This window comes from Stylophora pistillata, chromosome 5 (genome assembly GCF_964205215.1).
Source record: "Stylophora pistillata chromosome 5, jaStyPist1.2, whole genome shotgun sequence".
Lineage (NCBI taxonomy): Eukaryota > Metazoa > Cnidaria > Anthozoa > Scleractinia > Pocilloporidae > Stylophora > Stylophora pistillata.
The window spans coordinates 31,597,385-31,622,628 of NC_142523.1; the positions used below are offsets into that span (position 1 = coordinate 31,597,385).

At 38.0% G+C, this 25,244-nt stretch overlaps 1 protein-coding gene and 1 pseudogene across 1 annotated transcript in view; both read right to left on the minus strand.

The window, feature by feature from the left end:
• Window positions 1-25,244, minus strand: part of LOC111347607 (uncharacterized) — a 563,268-nt gene that overhangs the window by 383,274 nt on the left and 154,750 nt on the right. The gene's annotated exons all lie outside the window — the stretch shown is intronic.
• On the minus strand, window positions 613-17,214 carry LOC148731458 (uncharacterized; annotated as a pseudogene).

The window sequence follows — 25,244 nt, forward strand, 5'->3', positions numbered from 1 at the left end:
ACCTAGGCCAGGCCATATTACTAACTGAGCTCTGACACAATCCCGCAGGAATAGATATAAGATCAAACAGTCTGAAAAAACACTTATTATGGAACTGGTCCTAACAGATGAGTCCATTGCAGTTATTAGATGAAACGTTAGATTTTAAGTATTCCTGATGGTTTTCCTAATATCCATTTCTACTTAGTATTTTTACCTCAACCAACAACACCACATGCATTAGAGATACCGACTGTCCAAGTTACACAACGCAGGTAACTCCCAGAAATTCTGAATCGTACAGTAGGATTAGTCATTATGGGAACTACAGTTTAATGTGCCCGCGGTACAACAGAGAAACGGTAGAAGGTAGAACTTTTCATGTTCGTAGGCTGGAATGGAACCCTTTAGAAATGCGTAAGAAGGACTCCATTAGTTCCTTTAGTTCTGCCTGTTTTAAAACTATTCTTAACTGATTTTAGAGGATGTTTAGGGTACAGAGCCACTAGTTCAGCAGTTTATACTGTTTATGTGCCATCCTTCACAAACCAATGTGTCACTTACTTACACAATGACACTGAAGCTCAGACTCAGACCTCTTGATTTAGAGTTCGGCCTACTGAACATTAATTTTCACCCAATGTACAAACCAAATGCAAGACTGATCTGAAGTATAACTATGAGATAAACAAACTCACCCTTAACAGAAATGTTAACGTGTTTGGTATCGTTGCCAGCGGTATTCTCTGCTCTACAAGTGTACTGCCCTTCGTCGCTCTTTTTTATTTTAGGGAAAAGGAGAGACCGACTCTTTCGCAGCAAAATGTTATTCTTGAGCCAGGTTATCTCAGGCTCAGGCCGACCAGCCACAATTTCACACGTCAAGTTCACACTGTTTCCCTCTATGATGAGACTTCTTGCTCCAGGTATATTCACTTTTGGTGGAACTAAGTGGAAAAAAACGGAAACAAATACAGAAACAGAAAACGGTGACATTACTAAGCACATAGCATTACTCTATTCTTATGTTAACATTTCTCATTGAGATTTTATACTACTGTTTCTGGCCTTTTTTTGTGCAAATTTTATCTTCACTCTCACAGACGGCCTTGGACCGAGTCAGAAGTTACAAGGCAAAATAAATATAAATTGGTTAAACCCCTCTTTTGGGTACAGACTTAAATATATTCATAGTTGCTTGTTGTATTCATCTTCGCATCCATCTCATGTCAAGAATTCCATTCCCTTTTCTCAGTGACTAGGGCTTCATCGTTTATGTAGTGCTGACTACGATATTTTTCGACAGTTTTAGAAAATTTAGAGGTAACGTGCCACTTTTTCGAAAAACGTGGTTACCTTGTTTCTGTCCTTCAAGCCGGTCAATACCGCGCCCAAATTATTGATCAACAATCAGCACTACTACCGTCACAGGAGGAAAATTCCGACTGCATTTCATTCACCCGCGTAACCACTCAGTTAAATCCATTATTCTAAAATAACTATAAATGACCTCAAAATGATCCAAAGATTGGCACTATCTTTTCGCAACCTCCAGTATTGTCATTCAAACGTGACAAAAAGATGAGCAGCTTTTTGTCAGAAGTTCTTTTCAAACTAATGACCAACCTAGAACTTTTAAATACGCTCGCGCACGAAGCAAAACTTGTCCTTTCATTCCCAACGCTGAGAAAACATTGCGACCCAAATGAGTCAATAGGATTACTTATTACTTCACGTGCACTTCTTCTCATGTCATCTATTGCATAACTTGCACTTATTGCAAAAAGATACACATCGGCGAAACAGGAGGATGTCTAAGTGACCGATTCCGAGAACATCTTCGCAACGTAGAAAGCAATGAAAAGGGCTCATTAAAACAAGTCGATAGACATTTTAATGTACCTAATCATTCTAAGGAGCAAATAACTGCCTCCCAGTTAGCTCAATGGATAGAGAGCTGGACTGTTGTGCGGGAGGTCGAGGGTTCGAGCCCCGGCGGGACCAACACTCAAGGTCTTAAAACAAGTGAGAAGAATATGCTACCTTTCTATATCAAGAAATGGTTAGATACTTTAGTCTTCTCGGATAGGGACGAATAAATGGAGGTCCCGTCTCCTGCAGGACTAGGGGTAAGAGGCGTTAACTTCCCATGCACGAGATTACTGTGTGATGGATGTCCTCCCCTGGGGTGGTTGCTGGGTGGGAATTGGCCCTGAAGAGCCCCCATTGGGAGTGGTAAATTAACATTTGTATGTGCGTATGTATGTATGGCAGTCTGCAATCTCTTTTTACATTTAGGTAGCTAGGAAAGCTGCAAAGCTCTTGAACTTAAAGTTCATCTTTCAAAACGGCACTCTTAATCCCATAAGTATCAACGAAACCTTCTCATTCTACTTATTTATTCGTGTTTTTCTCGTCACCATGTTCCCACCAATAGCGTAACTCCACTATCTGCTTATTAACGCACGCACAACCCAATTCTGCTCTTCGCTCTGATAAAGGGCTAACGGTCGGAACGTAGGCTTTTTAACTCTTTACGGTGGCTAATTTACAATTTCAACTTAGTTAGTTGATACAACCAAATTACCTAAAATACCAACAGCCTTGCCGTAAGTACTAGAACGTTACATGATAACATTAGAACATGATTATAATTGTAATGTCCTTTTGTTTGTTCTTTGTTTATTTTGAGATCGCAGACCTCTTTAATTTGGCCTGAAGATCTGTTAATAGTAGTCTTCCATTTCAACGGACCAATTTATGAGCAGATAGAAGGCACAGCGACGGGGAGTCCGGTTTCCACAGTAACTGCTAACCTTTACAGTACATAGGGAGTTTTGGAAAGAAGCGATAACGTTATTATCCTATAAGCCAAGGATCCGGAAGCACTATGTAGTTGATACGTTAGTCATCTTTGATTGAGAGAGCTTTGATAGCTTCCTACAGTATTTTTACAACCAAACGCCTTCCGTTCGGCTAATCGAGGAGGCAAAACAAACAAATCCCTCGCCATTCTCGCAGTTTCAAGTGACACTAGCGCGCAGCATGCAGTCAACGCGTCGCGATCCACATCCGAAGTAATTGCATCGTTAGAAAAACGATTATACTTAATACAGAAAGAGAACGCACCGCGCTAATCAGCCGAAGCCGTTTTTAGCACATGACCAGCTTATAAAGAAACTATAAATCTCATCGAAAGGCACTGCTTTGCGTTACAACGATCGGCTTGCGGAATTAACAACTATAATTACTTAAACACGATACCTTTTTCAAACAATTAAAGTCAACAATATAATTATGATATGGTTTCACCTCGCATGGCTGCAGATATGGACAGCAAAAATACTTTAAACTTGATTTGGTTAAGTAACAATCACTTTTTAGGAACTGATATAAATGCCTGACGTTCTCTACATTACCCCTCTTGGTTACTCACCCTTAACTGTCACAATTATGTTTTTATCCTTGCTTGTGACCCTCTTTGGTCCTTTAATTTGTTTCATTGTACAAATGAATGTCCCACTATCTTCAGGCTGTACAGGTCTAATATGTAGGTTGCCATTGGGTGATTGAGTGAATCGTCCTTGGCTTAAGGACTTTCCTCCTTTTTGATTCCAAGATATCTGTGGTCGTGGTTCTCCCTCGGCGCTGCACCTTATAGTAGCAGGTTCTCCCGCAATCAAAGTTTGTTCTCCTAGCGTGTCCTCAGTAAATCTTGCTGTCAATATAAGTGATAAGAATCATCAACATCATAGCAGTACTGTAATATTCCTAGAAGCCACTAAGGTCAATAACTCGAACAGCACACCGTCACCCTTCGAACTCCCGCTCTTTCTCACATACACGCACACTCTCTCAGTCATCAGACCACTGTGTATAGTCCCGGATGTTCACAGGACACCATAAGTACTATTAAAAGGTCAGTAGTATACTGATCTTACCCGTCATTATCCAGCATTTTTAGCATATAACTGTATCTCTGCAAGCTGAAAAGATGTTTTCTTACCATTTATGTAGACAATGTAATATCGAACATATTCCAATCTGTAGCATTCGTATAGTCCTGCATCAGACAACTGCACCTTATGAATGAACAGTTCACCAGTTTCTTTAATACTCATTATTTGGGACGTAGAGTTTTCTGTTTTATTCTTCAGCTTTTCACCAGCAATGGCCCATCTTGCATAACTGGTTTCATTATTTACTGAGCATTGAAGCATTTCACTGCTGCCAATATCAAAATAGATTTCTTCTTTTTTCAACAGTTTTTTGTTCTCTGCAAGAAATAGTTCAGTTAGAGGATGTTATAATAAAAATAATCTCATCTTAAATAACATTACAGGTAGAGAATGAAAAGACGAATATATTTACCAATACCAATGCTTAAATTGACAGATTTATAGATTTTCCGTACATTATATTAGACCAAGTTATATTACTTCACACAAAGTCATGTCAATCGTTGTCAATTTATGTTACATCAAATTTTGAAAGTCGTGAAGCTTCTTTAAGGCCAAGGTAACCCCTTACCAAGTAATGAAATTCATAAAACAGCCATTGATACCCCTGTAAAAGTCATTTGAGCCCTAGCTTAAGTCCCTTGAGTCATTTTATTTTAGACCAAGTAAAATCACCACTAAACGTAGTCATGTTACCCTAAACCAAGTCATGTTATCCCCTGTTTGAGTCATATCTTTATCTTAAGTGTAAAATCTGCGAAAAAGATATATGCTTTTTCGCAAACCGTACTTCAGCAGGCACTCTTTAGAAAAGAGGTCATCGAATAGATCCGAATTTTTATCTGATTTTCCTTTATTCTAAAAGTTTTAAGGGTGGAAGAAAGACAACACAGGATGACAGAGTCACGATTCGAGATTTAGAATGAACTACTTACTTGGCTGACACAACGCCTGAGAACCCTTGCCATCTGATAAACATTGAGGCGGGATATTAACTTTTCCATCAATACGAGTACAAGATGCGAGTTCTGGCTCATCTCCATTGCAAGAGACATTTGACATTGCAAAAGGAATTCCCTCATCCTTTAGGTCTGAACCAATGAATTTCGCTAAAGCCTCCTCAAAGCCAAGTTGACGACAAATAACTTTGACATCGTCTAAATCCCATCCATTCCTGCAGATCTTTGTCCATTTACCCTTGTAAAATACTTCCACTCTTCCTCCATACTCCATATTTGCACCATTCAAGCGAACAGGAACTAAGGAAATTCCAAAAAAAAATTACAAATTAGGATGGAATCCACTAATTATGGGAATGAGAAACTCCTGCAACATTACGAATGGCCATAAATCAAAAGTGAATTAGTAGTTAATGCTAATTTTCTGATCGTGTTTTCTAAATTTTCAATATTTTAAATTGTAATTTCCGTCAGGCTACAAGTTTCATTGGTTCGGAAAATAATAGTTACGACGTTGCAGTTTTCATTTGTTTACCAGTGTGGATCAAGACTTTTAGATTGGATATTGTTTAGTCTCCTTGAAGCGATACATATGGTGAACGATACCCTTTTGCAAAGCACTAGTGTGTGTTTCTCCTTGTAAGGTTCATCAGCGCACTAACTTGAAAGCAAACCGGTTCTAATTCTTTTTTTTTTTCTTGCAGTATTTTAAAACTTTTAAAAGCATGCTTTTGTAACCTTCGTAAAAACGCTAAAACTTGAGAGTGTAGTAAGGAAATTCATAATGATAAACTATAAACTCTTAAGCATTAGTCTTCTATTATCAAGGACGTGACGTTTTGATAGGTTTAAGTGGAGTCCAGAAATTTTGAAATATTTTATCGCACACGAAAGAGAAAAATGGGAAAGGAAAGGGAAACCAAATTTTTTGGGGAACTGAAATGAAGGGTTTGAAAGGATCAATATGACTCTTTCTTTGAGAACTGTAACGTTTATGATACCTAAATGCATGATAGCGCAAGTTCTTGTTTTAGCAGTTACTCAATAGTTATCCTTTAAGGATCTAACTAAAACTTTAGAAAACAGTTAAATTTAACTAATTGACAGTGGTGTGAGGACTCAAGAGGCGCAGTCGAGGGAGTCCACCACACAATGGCCGATCAGATTGCAAAATTATTGGCAGTTGTGGTAAAATTTTCAATTTTTATACCTCTCGTGTATCTGAGCAATCTTCGAAGACGAAAAATTATTGTTTTCAGGCTATTTACCTCTCTGTCAATGTACTTGAAGTTTATCATGTTACCGAATTCGGAAAATGGGATTATGAAGATATTACCTGTGTACAATTCATTCTTACCTTTGCAAAATTGGTGTTTCTTTGCCAGGTTATTTTGACACGTAGTTGGAGTGGTGCAGTTGTGGTAGTTGGATTTCTTCGAGGCGTTGACTCTTTCTGCATACCATGTGTCGTTGGCATAAACAACGTTGTTATAGTAGCCCATGGCCATGCAGGTTAAATTTAAATCAGCTTCATCCCATTGACTGGTACAAAGCTTTTGCCAGCTGCTGTTCGTGTATATTTCCATTCCGACAAACGGGTTCTTCTCTGTGTTAAAACGTAGCGGAAATGCTTCAAAAAATTAAACAAAAATAAATTTAGATATTTATTTTATTTTATTTTTGCAGCGCTAATTGTCTTATGGTAATGACATAACATCGATAATAATGACCGAAAAAATCAAAATAATAACAGACGCCCGAGCAGCCAGCAGGACGTCGGATTTCAGGTCTCAGATTTCAATCCAAAAGGGGACTCAAAATTTTTCTTTGTCCTACTCTCGAGACAAGACGAAAAACAGCTCTCTCTGTTTCTATGCCGAGCTCAAAATTTACAATTTTTCTTATTCTATTTACAAAGATAATGATGTTTACCGATTAAAATTATCCAGCTGATTATGAATTCATGTCCTTAGACTTCTCCTTGTATGCCATAGGAAGCATCTAAGTATTTCAAATTTGGGGAAAACTCGTTTCTCAGTGATCAGAAATGATGACGCCATCGAGGTTGAGTTAAACGGGCATGAAAAAGTTTTGTAACAAAAATAGGAGCCTCATAAGCATCGTTGTGATAAATACTATACTGAATAGAAGAGGAGAAGAGATTTTAGAACGAGCATACTCTATAGCTTTCAATAAATTGTAAATTGACACTTTCTGTACATGGAACAATTTTTATCTTTTTTTCTCTCGTAAAGCACATGGTGAGTTTTGCACATGTACAATTTTGATGAAATCATTAAGGATGTGTGACTTATAATGAAATCCTTACTTTTAATGATTTGTCTTTTTTATATACTTACCTAAATTATAGTGTGTGATTTAGGTTCAAAGCAAGAATTTTCCCCGAATCCATTGTTATTTTAATTTCTATTCGTGTATTCATTTATTTTGTTTTTGTCAAAGACTTTCCTTCCACCGAAATCACATAGCACTGAGAATCTTATATGTTACCTTCATGGCAACTGGACGTGTTGCTACATTCTCTCAGCTGTGCTCTGTTCCCATCGCAGTTTTTACCCAAAAATGCTGGTTCTGGATTAGTACATTCTCTTTCCCTTGTTTGTATACCACCAACTGGCTTGGTACAGATACTCCATGAGTTCCACTCGCCCCAGCCACCATCGACTGAAAAAAAATACAGTGTTGCAAATAACCGCACATGAGAAACAACCATAGACGATATATTGAGGTCATTTAACAAATTGCGGTATGTACGACAGGGGCACAGTCTATATTTCGACATTTCACTATCATTACTTTGAATGCTCAAGCTAATCTTTGGCTGTAGTAGTCTCATTTATTTGGTAAGGAACGATGTTGTAGAGTTTGCATATAATTCATCGAAGTATATCGAGTTTGAAAAACCTCAGTAATTTAGACTAAGCGTATTCACGGAAAAGCCGAAAACTCTGCTTTTGATTCAATCATTTTGCCAAACTCTGCTTTACACCCGTAACGGATAACTTACCTGATAGAAATGTAGTCCAGTTACTGTCCAACTACTGATTTCGTTTTCGGAGATAAAGCAAAAGCTCAGTTTTAGAAATATTCGGTCGAACGCGAAGACTTGTAACTGTAATGCGTGACGGCGTGACGCTTCTTAAAGAAGCTCAAAACTCCAATACGGAACTACGGAAACACTGTGAAATGAAATTTTTGCAAATCGCAAATATTACGACTAATTATATGTGTCGTTATTACAACTTCTACCAAGAAGCTGTTAGATGAAGTAGGTAAAAACTAAAGAATTTTTATTTTGATTGGGAAGGGGAGACAGGAGTGGGCTTGGCTATCTGACATTTGGAAGCGAGTTTAATAAGATGAAATGCCGTTAACACCTTAAACAGCGCGCGATTTGCATTTAGCCAACATGGAATACTGAACTGGCGGGCTCAAAAATTTTGAATAGAATACATTTTTCTTTAAATGACAGATACGTCTGTGGTGTGTTGAGGATGGGTTTATGACCACAGTCCATAAAAGCCGCATTTCCCAAGTGTTTCGTTCTGAACGCTGGGGCTAATGTCTTAGTTTCAGGCGATTGCTCATCGCTTAATCTCAGTATCATCCATATACTATTAGTCTATAGGAGACAGACGCAGCTGTGGCACTGTAGTATAAACTCCAAAAATGCCTTGTCCTACGTTCACTACCAAAAGAAAGATGTATCTTAAGGGACGTAAAAAGACTAATACCAGAGCAGAGTAGAAGAGTTTTTTTTAAGAAATGTGTCAGCTAATATCACTGGTGGCCACTTCAGAGATTAAGACTGATGGCACCTACATTTCTTCAAAAACTCTTCAATTCGGCTTAAGTATGGGGCTTTTTTACGTCCCTTAATATCACTGGTGGGGATTTCAAAGTTGAGGCAAATTCTGCCTTGACTTGGCAAATGTCGGCAACTTGGCTCGTTCCATCATCTCACATAGGTTGTAGTTGTCGAAGTTAATGGGATGGGCAGGTTGGATGTTATCTCCTCTAAGGCCGCTGAGATTCTCCTGCTTCTCGTTGAATCGCGCTCTTGACGATTTGCTTGCCTTTAGTGCCCATCGGATTGGTTGGACAAAGCTGTACATGGTTACGCCGTTAGACTGAAGGAGCAGTTTGAAAGTGATCCAAAGCTACAACATTGGCACACTAGAAACAAAACGACAGCACATCTGCCTTTACTCCTAATGCTCGACAGAATTTGCCTGAACTTTGAAATCCCCACCAGTGATATTAAGGGACTTAAAAAAGCCCCATGCCCGAGCCGAATTGAGGAGTTTTTGAGGAAATGTAGGTGTCATCAGTCTAAATCTTTAAAGTACCCACCAGTGATATTAGCAGCTGCATTTCTTCAACTCTGCTCTGGTCTTGGTCTTTCTACGTCCCTTAAGATACTTCTTTCTTTTGGTAGTGAACAAAGCATTTTTGGAGTTTATATTACAGTGCCACAGCTGAGTCTGTCTCCTAAAGACTAATAATATACGGATGATACTGAGAGTAAGCGATAAGCAATCGCCTAAGAATGGGACTTCAATCCGAGCGTTCAGAACGAAACACTTGAGGAATATTTTCAATTCTTTACATGGAGTGTGGTCATAAACCTCTCCTCAACACACCACAGACGTACCTGTCATTTAAAGAAAAATGTGTTCCAGTCACACCTTTGAGCCCTCCAGTTCAGTTTTCATTGTTGACTAATGCAACTCGTGTGCTGTTTAAGGTGCTACAGGCGTTCCTTGATATTAAACTCCCTTCCAAAAATGTCAGATAGCCAAGCCCACTCCTGTCTTCCCTTCCCAATCAAAGTAAAAGTTCCTTAGTTTTTACCTACTTCGTCTAACAGCTGCCTGGTAGAAGTTATAATGACGACACATATAATAAGTCGCAGTATTTTGTGATTTACAAAGATTTCGTTTCACAGTTTTTTCCAAAGTTACGTGTTCCAACCTTGATCTTCTTTAAAAAGCGTCACGCCGTCACGTATTTATTTTTGAAACTGAGCTTTTACGTTAATCTCCGAAAATTAAAACATTAGTTGGACAGTAACTGGGGTATATTTCTATCAGGTAAGCTATCCGTTACGGGTGTAAAGCAGAGTTTAGCGAAATAATTTTTAATCAAAAGCAGAGTTTTCGGTTTTTCCGTAAATACGCTTAGTCTATCAACACACTGCAATATGCTAATTAGTATAAATTCTCACGAAAATATTTAGATTTTGATGGCGTTTTATAGAGCGCTCTCGCAAAAAAGCCGAACCAATCATTACATTTCTTGGAAGAAGAGCACTTGGGAACTCAATAACCATAAGATGAACCCGATTGGGGAATGGCCACATATCGAAATTTCGGTTTGTAACTACAGTCGAACCTCGATTATCCGGATTCGTCGAGACCTCGGTAAATAATCCGGATAATCGACAGTCCGGATAATCGAAAATATGAATATTCATGCGATAGAAATGTAAACAAAAGTATACAGCAAAGAAAACATCATTTGAATTGTAAAATGTACACAGTCTGTATGTATTTACACTGAATAAAAACTTTCAGTTCAGGTATTTACAAAGGTCTAAAATGTTCAACCACGTTTGTTTGCTTCAGACTTTTAGCTTGATCGCATTCCGAAATCCATCATTCGTCTTAGCTGCATTAATTGCACAGGGTCAATATCTTTTTATATATCACTTATTTATTTATTTAAGGATCTGTACAAAGTACTAGTATATAAAGAATAGGACATGAGTCCCCTATTAGGTTTAAATACCAACCCAACCCTCAGAAACTAAGCGTCCTATCCCCTCTATCCCCTAAATCTGATACACTTACACAAGAAGAAGACAATAACTAGAAACTAACAGCTACAAACCGAGTGGGTATTTATCGGACGACATTTAGGACACATTATTTTAAAAGTGCGATAATTTTCGCCATCAAAGACATTTAAGAGTCTGTTATGGTAAAACTCCTTAAGCTTGCGCTTAAAGGAGCTAAGGGACTCTTACTTCCTAGCATCAACTGGAATATTGTTCCACGTCGAGTATTTTTCGAAACATTGTGCTGCCTCTTTAGTCGATACTAGTTTCTCGTATTCGCCCTCATCTTCCTCATCGCTACATACACTTTCGCTTTCCGTCAAATCTCCGACAACGGTGGCTAAAATCTCTTCATCAGACATTTGCAGTGAATTCGGGAGCTCGTTTTCCAGCTGATTAAGCTAGTCTTTCACATCGCGAGCATTAGGCATTTCCTAATTGTCAAGTTGCTCTACATGTTCCAACATTTCGGCCATGGACTCAGCAATATTATCCTCTCTGAATTCGGGCTGTGAATTTGACTCGATATTGAAAAGCGCACAGGATAATACGCTGTTTCAACAGTCTTTTGAAAGGATTATCGGGCTTTTTGCGACTTTGAGTTTTCACAATCACAACTAATTAATATTCATGAGAAAATTGGAACCAGAGAAAAAAGTCCGGATAATCGAATAGTCCGGATAATCGAGGTCCGGATAATCGAGGTCCGGATAATCGAGGTCCGATAATTGAGGTTCGACTGTAGACGATAAATCTGTGTTTACTCAGGCTATTGTCAAATCACCACTAAAGATTGTGTTTTTCGTCGGGAGAAGTACAGTATAACCTACAACCAAAAAACAGGCGTCGATAAAGTGCCTAATACTTCTACTTTTGACATGGATTATTAATTTTCGATGCTATGTATTCCACCAACGACGCGAGGATATTCTTGCGAATGCTTATTTTGGCTAATTTAAACAGCTATTTTTGGCCATGTAGAGCGCGATTTCGATTTTCTCAAATATTTCCGAAATTCCAAGTTACTGTGAAAATTAAGACTCGAAACCATTGAAAACTTGTTAATAGTTACCTAAAAATTGAAAATGGAGGTAGATTTCATTTTTGACCGTGGCCGCGATTTCATCGATATTTTTGTACATTTCCTTTTAACAACTAGTAATACTCTACAAATAGTCTACAAGCAGTTCCTAAGCGACATGTGATCGTTTCAACTAGATGGGTTTCTTTGATTCTTTAACTCTGAGCAAAATATCAGACTGCCCGTCATTTAGTGATCTGAAAACCCTCACCGGCTACCGATCATTTCGCCGCAGCGAGAGAAAGAATAGGCCCGCAACGCGTAGGCGTGTGGCTTAGGAAATTTAGCTGGTTTTTCGTGTGTGGTGTCTTATTAAGTTTCTATTAGAAGAGCTAATATCTGATTGCAGTTAGATAGTTTTTAATATTGTTCCTGTTCATGGATAAAATGTTCATTTTCAAGATGAAAACATCGCCTCCAGGTTGTTTTGGGCCTGCCCACCTCCTCTTACCGTCTGGTGACTATGTGAGGGCTATTACGCAGTGGTGGTCTTGCGGCATCTCCAAGACATGTCCAAGAAACTTCCACCTCTTTTCGCTGACTTCTATGCTCATCGGCGCGGATCCGGTTTCTTTTGGTAATTCGTCCTTTGAAATGATGTACGGCCAAAATATACCTTGAATTCTCTTCAGGCACTGGTACTGAAAGGAATCAAGTTTCTCATAATCTTTAGCATTTGTCTTCCATCTTTCACTTCCATAAAAAAAGGAACGGTTTCACGAGGGTGTTGAATAGCTTAATCTTGGTCTTTTTACTATATTGCTTGGAGCTCCACACTTTTCTCAACTTCTTGATTGCTGTCTTGGCCTTACAAAGTCCGCTCTCTATGTCCTTATCTGCTCCCCCATCCGCACTTACACATGCTCCAAGATAAGTGAAGTCGTTTGTTTCCTGGAGGTCTTGACCGCTTTGGAATTTGATCGAGTTGTTGTTCTTGCAATTAATTTTCAGTATGCGTGTAGTAGTAGTAGTAGTAGTAGTAGTAGTCTTTATTTCCTCACGAGATAAAAAATATATATCTTATGTTACAATATTTGAGTAAAAAGTATATATATCTAAATTATAAGCTCACATAGCTGTTTTCGATTTTCTAATGTTGAGTCCCACTTTCTCAGCTGCTTCTGTCAGCTTATCTGTCTTCTTTTGCATCTCTCCGTGATTGGTCGAGACCAGAGCGATATCATTCGCGTAGTCTAGGTCTTCTAGCTGACTGGTGAATTTGCATCTGATGCCTGTCTTTGCTAGATTGGTTGTCTCTTGCATTATTCAGTCGATGGCAAGAGGAATTAGAAGCCTGACATTAGAAAACCTTGCTTGACGCCCGTTTTTACTTGGAACCATTCGGATACTTGACCTCCATAAAGGACTGCAGATTTGGAATCTTGGTAAAGGAGTTGGATTATTCTGATGAGATTACTCGGTATTCCATACAGCTTCATAATATCCCAAAGGCTGTCCCTATATAACGAATGAAATGCTTTCTCGCGGTCGATGAAGTTCAGGATCAGGGAAGCTTGCCATTCATGTGTCTGTTCGATAAAGTTGCGTAATATGAATATCTGTTCGGTGGTACTTCGTCCCTGGCGAGACCCGGCTTGTTCTTCACGTAGTTTCGCATCTCTTCCTGGCTTCATGCGCTCCGCGAGAATTTTGCCTAGGACTTTGTTCCCAATAATGAGTAAGGTTATACCTCGCCAGTTGGTTCAGTCCCTTAGGTTTCCTTTCTTGGGTAGCTTGATGATTAACCCTTTTAACCATTTTAAGGGGGCTCGTTCTTCTTCGCCTATTAATTGAATTGTTCCATGTAGCTTTTGGTTGGATATTTCCAGGTCTGCTATGAGAAGCTCTGCTACTTTGTTGTCGACGCCGCCTGCTTTTCCGTTCTTTAGTGATCTAATTCCTTGCCTAACTTCGTCTTTGCTAATGGGCTCTGTATTGATTTCTTCTATTTCTGGGATATCTGCGTCAATCATCAATGGGTTTGTTGGGCCTCCATACTTCGTCTTTAATTAATATTTAATTTGCCTCCTTGTATTCGGAGGCGGCGAATCCGAGACCACAGATGGATTCCAAAGCGCTCCCTGTGAGTCATTATCGTAACCTTGCCATTTTCAAATGTACTGGCTCCATCGACTCGTCTACGAGACTAGTAAAAGGGCCCAAACATCTTCAAACTTTCTCTTGTCACCACTGAACGTCGGAACTGCTAACGGCTTAAAATATCGGTTTCGGTCTTCGTGGCTGCCGTGACTTTTGGACGCGCCGACTTTGATTACATTTTGACCCGCTTCGATCATTCTTTGTACATCTCTTTCGATCGTTTCAGACTCTTCAAATGCTTCTTTTTCTGCAGCTTCCTCTTCGACCTCCACATAGAACGCGATCAGTTTCTCTAACATCTCATGTGCGGCCATCTAAGGCTGCCCACAGCTTTACAATCACAATTTCCATGTCCGTTATCTCTGAATCTTTTAAGCATAGTTTTTCCAACTATGTCTGACTTTTGTCAATTTTGTCTTTGCCTTGCGTTTTCTTTTCTTGGTCTCTATCAACAGAACGTCCTTTTGCTTCTGTTTGTCGGCTCCAGTTGGTCGAGTTTTGTGGTTTTTTCTCAGTAAACTTTAATAGCTTCGCCATTCTCGGATTCGGTAGCCACAGCACTCAACTCCAAAACTTAACTCGCAAACGAGACCTCAAAAAATATGCTAGCTCACACCCTTGCTCTCATCGTGGTCGCCAAATATGTTCGGAAACGAAACGGAAATCAAACAAACGCGTTTATTGGTAACACAGCCTGGTAACTCATGGTAAACACCAACTACCGCCAAACAAATTCTCACTAGAAAACTCAAAACTTTCAACTCCTCTCTAAGAATCTTGCACACGTCAAAAAAGAAAGGTCTGCATGACTTGCTAAGGACATTTTAACTTAAAATCTGCAAAGCATGCGTGTGTAAGTCGCGTGCACACAGGTGCGTTAACGTCTTCTTAACATAAGGGGAATGCGTTGGCAGTCAAGTGAAAGACTTCATCGGTTTTCAACTTGAACATGACGTGGGAAATAAACCCTTGGGCATATGCAAAACTCACCTGAATCCCTCGTGGTTAAAAGAGCCCACGCCCACGAAGATAGAGCTTTATAATCACCATTACTGTTTTCTGCCACACGTCCATATTGGCCAAAAATTTCGTTAGTCACTCTCGTAGTTAAGAGCTGACTTTGCATGCTGTTTCCGTCCAGCGATTTTTCAATGACCTTCAAACTTGAACTGGATTGTATAGAAATTAGATCGCGGCTCGTGAACCATAAGATGGTTGGTTTAAAAGGACTACCTTCTGCGGTGCAGTTGAAAACTACATTTGCCCCTATATCAACACTTTGGTGCTGCGGAATTTCTGTCAATCTTACCGTAGTGTCAAAAGGGAAAAAGTATTATGGAATAAATATCGCTAGTGGGAATAGGATAATAGTGGTAAAGGAAAATAATCTTCAAGTATTATTTGGAGTTTCGTGTTTAAGCACTAAGCAACTTAAAAATGTTAATTTTCCGCTGCCGCAAACCCCAGTGCACGACACCCACTGTCGCTTTAAAAAACGTATGATGATTGCAGTTATATACAGGAATGATAGGGCTCCATACCTGTGATCCTTACTGATTTCCTTGTGCAGTGCTTTGTGTAACCGTTACCCGCTTGACATGTGTAGAAGCCAAGTCTGTCAACTGTCAGGTTTTTAATCAACAATGGGCAGCTTAATTTAGGTCTATGAGCATGTACGTTTGGTGGTTGTTCGCATTTAGCTCCAACACGTCTACCTTGAAGATCGTACCACTCGATATATTCGACCCATCTATCCAGATAAACTGAGTCTGCATCTCTGGGCTGCGCTGTACAAGTCAGGGTGATGGAGGCACCAATGCGTAATCTGTTGTTTTTTGGACTGGAAGTGATGTTGACAACGGGCCTAACTGGGTTAGAGAGATTGGTAAAAAGACAAAAAAAAATAAGAACAAATATCGCTAACTTGTTTAAGAAAGGGAAATATTAGATAAATGAATAAATGTACACACAAGCACACACACACACATATATGCTTGTAAAGATGAAATCGTAGTCGTATTTTTCTAACTCAACATGTATATATATATATATATGTGTGTGTGTGTGTGCATGTTTATGTGTGCGTAATAAGTAATAAGTAATAAGAAATTACTTATAAATAAATCATATTTATTAATAAGTAATTTCTTAGAGATCGATTTGGAGATAAAAATTAATGATAAAACAGCACGCGTACGACCTTTCGACCTTTCTGAGGTCATTTTCAAGTGAGTAAAAGTTTCTAAATTAGCATTAAAACGTAGAAAAAGCTCAAATTAGCAAAAATGGGGCAAACGCTAAAATGTGATAAAATATGTAAGAAAGGGATAAAAATATCTATGAGGTAAAACAATGGAATAATAATAACAAGAAATACTGATAAAATAAACAAGGAACTTGGCGCGAATTAAATCGCACTCTTTTTAGTGTTAATTTGAGTTCTTTGATGAAAAACATGTCAAAAATGAGACAATCAAATTTGTTCTAAAGCTTTCTTAAGATTCTAGAACTTTGTGCGATGTCGTCTGGCTTCATATCATGCTGCTCTCTGAGGTGGTTTCCGATTGCCAATCCTTTGTGTTCCTCAAGTCGTTGGTGAAGGTGTCGGCACGTGTAGCCGATATAGTCTGCATCTCACAGGCCATAATAAAGTGAGTATACGACGCATTGTTCAATCACAAGAGGCAGCCTGTCATCCCTGACCTTAATTTCATCCTTTATCTTTCTATGTGTAAACGGGTTAATATCTACTTTGATCTTCCGACAGAGGTCAGCAAGCTCTCTACGTACTACGTTCGCAGATTTCTGATCTTTGAATGGCAACACGATTATGACTGGGTCTTATCTTTCATAAGATTCATGTGTACGTGAATCCTCGGATACTTTTGATTCAATGAATCGGCAAATGGTAGACTGCACGGGATTGTCTGGATAGCGCAGTCGGGAGTAGTTCTCTTTGATGCGTTCACATTCCTCGTTAAAAAACTTCCGCGTAAAAGAGAGTTGAAACGCACAGCTTAACGTAGTGTTCAGGAGTGACCGTTTGTATCTGGCGTCAACGTGGCTGTGGTAGTGTGGCAGAATTCCTGTGTCCATTGGTTTTCTGTAAACCATGGTGTCTAGGAGGAAAGCATTCCTGATGATAACTATTCCGAGAAAGGGAAGTCTGCAATTTTCTTCGAGCTCCATCGTAAAATCGATAGAGGGATGATTCTTGTTTAATGTCATCAGTAATTCTGAGGCTGTTTGCGGATTAGGCATTGCACTTAGCGTATCATCTACTGAGTGTTTCTATAATGTAGGCAACTTGCCCATAGCCACACTGTTCCCTTTTTCGTACAAGTTCTCTTCAATATCATATATATATATATATAACAAGTTAAAAGGCCTCGAGCCAACAGTGACGCCGCGCCAGAAGGATCCAAAAGGATTCACAGTCCAAACCTCGATAAATAATCGGAAAAATATTGTAGTACACGAGGACGGACAACTTCGAGCTAAGAAAGACATCTACTCAAATAAAAAGTCTAAGAAAGTTTAATAAAAACGTTTCGGTCCGATACCTTCATCAGTTGTAATACAATGACTTACAAATTCCTTAAATAGATTTATATAGGGCGTGATGACACATATAAACAAAAACATTAATTACTACGCGAAAAATTATCACAACAAAAAGAAATGGAAAAAAAGTCGAATCCACTGAAAATGTTAAGCAACCAGCGTTGACTTCAAAGGCGAGAATTGCGCTAAAATTCTCAATTAACGCTGAGACTGGGACCTTTGATGCCCGCCCAATTTGAAAAAAATTCTCCGCAATAATTATAGTTTATTCTTTTTTTGGAGTGAAATTCCTGACACTTATTCAAGCCGAAGGGTGCCAGGGAGAACAACTGTGCGCTCCAATATGCTTCTTTGGTAATTAGAAGTTTCTCGATATTACCTAAATTGTTTACTGTCGCCTGCACTTGATCAATGCATTGAAATGAGAAATCGCTTAAATCATGTGGTGTTTTGTTGAAATGTACCGCTACTTCACAGGTCTTTTCCTTAGTGACCATAGCAGACATGTGGTTGCGAAATCTAACTCTAAAGTCATTTGTTGTCGAACCAATGTATTGTAGGCGACATTTCTAGCACGAAGCCAAATAAATTATGTTCTTAGAATCACAGGAAAGTTTCCATCGTATCTTGTAACTCTTGCATGTTTGAAAACTTAAAAAGGAATTAGATTCAACCAAGAAGTTGCGACAAAGATCGCATCTTGCTCTACTACATTTAAACCATTTCTATTACATTTAAAACAATCTTTTTATTGTGATAATTTTTCGCGTAGTAATTGTTTTATTTGTATGTGTCATCACGCCCTATATAAATCTATTTAAGGAATTTTTAAGTCATTGTATTACAACTGATGAGGGTCTCGGACCGAAACGTTTTTATTAAACTTTCTAAGACTTTTTATTTGAGTATATGTCTTTCTTAGCTCGAAGTTGTCCGTCCTCGTGTACTACAATTTTATATATATATATATATATATATTTTCAAGAGATTATTAACTGTTATATCTTCTCAATACTGAATACATATATCTAATTATTATACAGCCGGCAGCGCCCGTGAGCAACATGATTGGATTCTGTAATCATTGCATACGACTTCACTTAGAAACGAGAATTAAAGGAACGCAACCAAATTCAGCAAACACATCTGATCGCTGAGGGATACCAAAACAGAATTTGCTATGACCTGGAGGATAATAGCTCGTACCAGACCCCATTTAAATGAGGCGCAACCTGCGCTTTTTGGAGAAATTCTTCATCATATGCAAACAAGGCGCCAGCACCCTAAACAAAAGGAACAAATTGGCGACTACATGCCGACATACAAGCAAGAAATTGATAAAGTATGCTTTAACCATCAACTTATGAGGAGTAGCTTAGTTGGTCAGTGTTTCCTGCCCCTGATGAGAGAGGACCAGGAGGCCCTTTCAAAACAGTTCTGTAGTGTAATGTTATAAATTCCCCTTTACTATTCAATTAATTATATAGCTCCAGGAATGTCGAGCACTCTGCGACTCAGAGATAAGGTTTTCTCATATATTGCATCTATCATTTTTATAGTCAATCAAATGTTTTTCCTTGCGTACTATTGTTCCAAACGGATCACATGACCGGACATGCTCTAACTAAAACTGGGGAATATCCACTTATTTTCCACCACTACGCCATCTAAACGATAAAAGTGTTCATTTAAAATTTAATTCAAGATGAAGAAGCATTTTTGCTGTTGTTACAGAAGAAGGGACGAGGTCATTTTGTTGATAAAGTTGTACCAGAGCGCAATGAAAAATCATCATCCAACGCAGCAAACAGTAAAGTGTTCGTGACCATGTCATTTTCCCGCGCGTTGCAAAAATATCTGAAGGATGATAAACACAATAGTTTTCATCTCGCGCGAAAACATAGTTGTATAATTGTCTTTGGACATAATCTGTTCCTCGAAGCTCACATTCACTGTTTGCATCTTAGAACAGATAACGTAGAACAGATAGCTTTCTGGTGGATCAATATCATAACTACTTCGGGATACTTACACGCATTTTTTGGTGTAAGTATAAAATAGTACGAAAAGATGATTTAACTCAGTTATTCCTGCACCGATTACCATATTTTCGGGGGCAAATCCCGCGCGTGTTGCCCAGCGGTGAGTAGCCAATCAGAGTGTATTTTCAACTTTATCCATTGTTTAAGTACATGCCATATATTTGTGAAAGAAGAAATATTGACCTATACAGGCTATTCCCACGTGAACGTTTCATTACTTACTAAATTTACTGGGATCGCACGTTTCCATCTGGACGATTGGAAGAATCCATAGAGTGCCAGTAAGAGTTAACAGTACCTCACACGTTGTCCTTTCTCGATGCCAAAAGTTACCTATCATCCTGATACGTTGACAAATTTGTATTTTGATATCTGCAGAATGAATTGATTATTAAGAATAAGTACTTTTCGCGGTAGGTCGAACTGAGAGTATCATTACATTATTTTACCTGCATTTACAGGTCACCCAGGTAGTTAAAGAAAGGGAAATTGAAAAGACAAGCGAAAAATTTTGCATTTTTGCACACAATTGGCAAAATAATTTGAGTGCACGCGAGGAAACAAATGCGTTTTGTTGTGGTCGTGATGCAAACAACTGTCGTATTGTAAAGTAAGTTTTGAGGACGAAAATGATTCGCTTTACAATAAAGTAGTGTACAACCAAAGGAAAATAATAGGACAAGTAGACTTTCGCATTTATAATATCGCCAAGAAAACGCTTTGGTTTTTATTTTTATGGCTGCTATGTTACCAAGTGCCGATTAATTACTACTCTAGGCCTTTCCTGAATTTAATTATTGTGGTGATGATTTTTTATCGAGTCTCGAACCTCGCGTTTCCTTAACCGGTGTTTAAACTTTGTGGGCATATATAATTTTGTTCCCTCTGTGGCTTTTATTCAGACTTCCAAGAAAGGAAATCACCAAAGGTGAATCTCAAGAATCAAAATTATGTGGGTGATTGCAGTTGCCTCAACTGGCCTTGACTCTTAATTGAGAAACTAAAGACAACCGCTACAACAACAACAACAACATTGACTTTATTTTTTTAAAATGAAAGAAATAAAGGCTTTTGTAACCCGCAGTTAGCAAAGCTATTCTAGGCGGGCTACCTAAACAGACACTGTATAGGCTCACACACACACACACACACGCACGCACACACACACGCAACAATGAAATAAATAAATAAATGAGCAAATAAAAATAAATAATAAATAATAGTAGTAATAATCATGTTAAAGGTTTTAACTGAGCCAGTCACACAAGGGAGTTTTTAACAGGTCAAAGAGAAAGCTAATCAGTTGAAATACAAATATAAGCTAGAAAGGTCAAGGTAGCGCAAGTCAACATTCATCTCCTCAATTTCAAGAATTTTCAAAAGCAAGTGAGTTAGCTCACGTTTAAAAGGTGCTTTCTTTAGCTTACGAATTTCAGGGGGGATGCCATTCCATATTTTCGCACCAACTCTAGAAAAGGAAAGCAACTGATGATTTGTTCTCGCCTGTTTTATATAAAAGCTTCCAGCTACTGAGAAACGAGTAGAGTAGGAATGAACCTGTTCAGAGTGAGTAAAAAAGTTCAGAAATATTGAGAGGAGCACAGCGATTTCTGATGTCATGTAACAGAGAGGCAACCAATTTGAAGTAAAGCATTTTTATCGGTAGAATTCCCGAACGACTAAAAAGAGGAGCACCGCTGCCGGCCGATTTAAAAAAATCAACGGTGACAACAGTCTTATCCAAGGGTTTTAGCCTTGACCATTACACCAAAAAATACTGCTTAGTTTAAAAGTAAGCCTTAAAATCTCAGATTAACATAGGATTGAATACATCGTGACACGGTTTGCTTGAAAACGTCGATCTGAATACTATTCACCGAGCAAGGTTTTGAAATTTAGCAAGAGGCATAAGTCCCGATATATAGTTCTCTCCAGTTTATTATTATTATTATTATTATTATTATTATTATTATTATTATTATTATCATTAAATCTTAAGGATATGTATGCAGCATCTGATGCGTTCGTTGATGATTCACCGAACGTATATTCACCTGGAAACAAATAGAACCTGGTGAATTCAATGAGCTCCTGGTGCGTTAAAGAAATATGAAAAAGGTTCATTTACCGAGGACCAGATATAGGACACAAGAATGTCTGTCAGACGTGAGAAAACCCGCCAGAAATTCAAATTTAAAGATTCCCTAGTCCAGACATTTAGATCGAAAGAACTGAATTAAAGCGCGACTAAAAACAGGAGCAAAAGTCGTTAAAAGTTTAAATCGTTGTCTGAGTTGTGTCGTCTGCAAGGGTCTTACCTGAAGACGGCGGTAAACTTCAGTGTGGTTAGACGTTAGATAAGATAATGACTTTATTGGATAACACAATTACTGATAGAACCAGTAGTTCTCATTGTGGTCCATGTTATTTATGTTTGTTATTCTTAGATGCTAAAAACTTGAATTGACCTCTCTACTTTTTTCTATCATGTTCGGGCTTCCGTTTGACGACCAATGAGAGACGCATTAGGAGTTAAAATGATAATTTCTTTTTTCTACATGGTGAGAAAGTATTTTAAAGATAGTTCATCGTTCACTAGAAAAGATATTTATTTTCTTGGAAATAGGCCATCAGCCTACCATATTTTCCATTTTTTTTTTCCTTTTCAGAGAGTGTGTTTTATATGACATTTCGAATTCGGTGGATAGATATGACAGTCTTAAGAATAACATACTGCAAGTTACAAATATAAGTGATACAAGGAATAATTTATTTTTTTCTAGCCGTGAGCAAACTGTTGTAAAAAAAATCGTAGTCTTGTCATGCAGTGTTATGAGTCTCTAAAACTACAAATCATTCCAAGGCAAGCGATCAAAACTACGGTAATAATGAGCTGGCGGAGAACAAAACAGGAATAGTTACATCTCATTTTGTGCTTGAATTCAAGCTACTGGTACACTTCCCTTGAAGAAGAAACTTAACATCTCAAAGCCAAGGTCGTCTTGTAATTTAGATTAACATGTTTTACATGAAGGTTTTTCTCTGAGAACCATTTTCCATTTACTTTTTAATGAGCCCGTGAGAAAGGTTCAAATCCTTGGAACAGAGGTGTTAGCTCCATTCACGACTCTGAATAGTGTAGAGTAAGAAAACAATTACAAATTCAATTTAGCGAAAGTTCGAGTCGTCTGGATATAACTATAGTTGTCAAGTAAACAAAAAAGCAATGTAGCTAACGTTGGTCCACCAAAAATATACCGGCTATGATCTCACTCGATTACGCATCACAAATAAGCCATAACTTGATAAATAACATGCTATTGTATCAGAAAATATTGTTGATCATAAACTGCTCCGCAAACCCTATGTAGAAATTATTCTTTTCCATTCAGGTCTTTGTTTTCGAAAGCAACATTTTCATTATGTTTAATGTATATTCATCTAATGTATTTAAATATTCTTTTATTTTACTCAACCTTATTTCCTTATTTTTGGCAGAGAGAAGAAAAAGATATCATCACTTGAAAAAGAATTGCGTACAAATGCATACACCAACCCAAGATGAGCTGAGCTACCTATTGGAAGGCAATGAAATTAAACATAATTGCCATAAAAAGTCAGAAAGTAAATTATACTGGGTTAAAAATAAACCATCATACGAAGGAACATTTTATATCTTGAAAAGAATACGACTCAGCAGATGTTGGATGAGGAAAATGAAGGTTAGAGCGACAAGTTCCTGATAAACCAAAAGTTGGACAAGACTAAAATAATATATTCACCTGTTTCTCTTCAAATTTTGAAAGCTCATTTATCGTCAATTCATTAATTGGTTCCTGATGAATTAAGTGTAAAAGAAAGACTAGCGCTAAAAAACGAATTTTTTGTGAGTGAGGAACTGCTTTCGTGGAAGAAAATCATAAACAGTTGGGCCAGCTGTGTTTCTCCCAAAATAGTTTTGGATATCATGACTCGGTTTCCCCTTTCATTGTATGACAGTGATGCTTCCACAGCTCAAAAATCGACATCGTAAAAATAAGCACGTTTGTAACCTCCATTATTTCCTTTCTTTATATGTTAGTGTGAATAATGTACTATATTCTTCTTTTTACATCCATTTTACTCTGCTGTATGAACAATATTTATCATTTGGACATATTGCCGCTGCCGGAGTTGCTTTTGTTGTTGTTATTGTTTTTTTTTTTTTTTTTTTCGTCATTAGTTGGTTCAAATATCCACTTGATCGCTGTTGTTATTACGGTACTCCTGATGCATAAGATGCTTCTGCTGTGTCAGCGTACAAGAAAAAGTATCTTATAAGTAGAGATCCATTATGGGTAGGATAAAGATAGTGTGTGCTGAAACCGACCATGTGCATTCTCTACACTCTTACTTTAATCCCAAATAATTCGACATGGTGGCAATGGGAGGTTATCTGGGACGTGAAAACGAAAAGTACTCAAAACAATTGAAAATTTTTACCTCCACGAGTCGTTCCGTCTCAGATCAAATGAAATTTATTTCATTACAAGCTTCATATTAAGCCTGCGACAGTTTGATAAACAGTAGGTGTTTTCTTTTTTTTCCAACTTAAGATTCGATTGACTCTTCGAAAAATCACTTTTATCTTAACAGAAGGACGAAATAAGGTGTATGAATCGGTCTAATGGGAGTTCTTCGGAGTTGTAGAAGAAAAAAATTAATAAATGAACAAAGTAGAGCATACGAACAAATGCACTATTTTGGGATGACAGTTTCCTTCCAGGAACTAATCGTCAGTACACTTTTCTGAATGCTTAAACACTTAATGCTGGGTGATCAAAGATTCAGTGAGCTCTGAAAGGAGCTCCAAATCACTAACAGTGTGTTTGAGAGCTGATAAACGTGTTCTTTGACGCGTTGACGCGAACAGGGTTTTATTGCACTCTTATAGACAACGGCAAATTGGCCAGACTGCGACATTACTACTAATTGGGGTAAAAATTAATTATGATAATGACACCAGTAATAGTGAGAAAAATTACATATATTAAGTGGATATGAATAATGATGATTGTTTAATATGATTGTTTTTTTTAGTAAGACAGCTGATCTGCCAATTAGCGCATTATTCTTTCTGTTGATCACAAATTAAACTAATGACTCCATAATTTTTTATACAAGCCGAACAAGTGGTGAGTAATAAAATAATTAGTTCAGCGTCCTTAGACTGTTTTAACCGATAGTTACCAAAATATGGTTCCTTTATAAACTCTTGAAAATTTCGCATTTCGAACAGTTAAACGGAAAGAGGGGCACACCAATGGAAAAAGAACAACTCAGAATCGAAATAAAATGGATGATGATCATCCGCTAGAATTAATCATACACAGCGCGCCATCAACAATATAAGAACTGAACTATATAACGATGAAGCATGTCTGGTGATCCGCACAATACCAGAACAAAAAAAAAAACAAAAAAAAGCAATAATACCTTCTCAATTTGTCCCTCTTCCAATAAATCGATTCTTTCCGAGAAAATTGCAGAATCGCAAAACACGAGACTTCGTTCCGCAATGACAAGAACGACAAAGAGGAAGGGGATGACAAGTGTTTTGTATAAAAATTTGTATATCACAATCCAATTATCATTTCCTTTGAATGGTTATTATTTTACTTCGAAGCAAGCCAATAAGAGGACAGGAACATTGTGGGATTG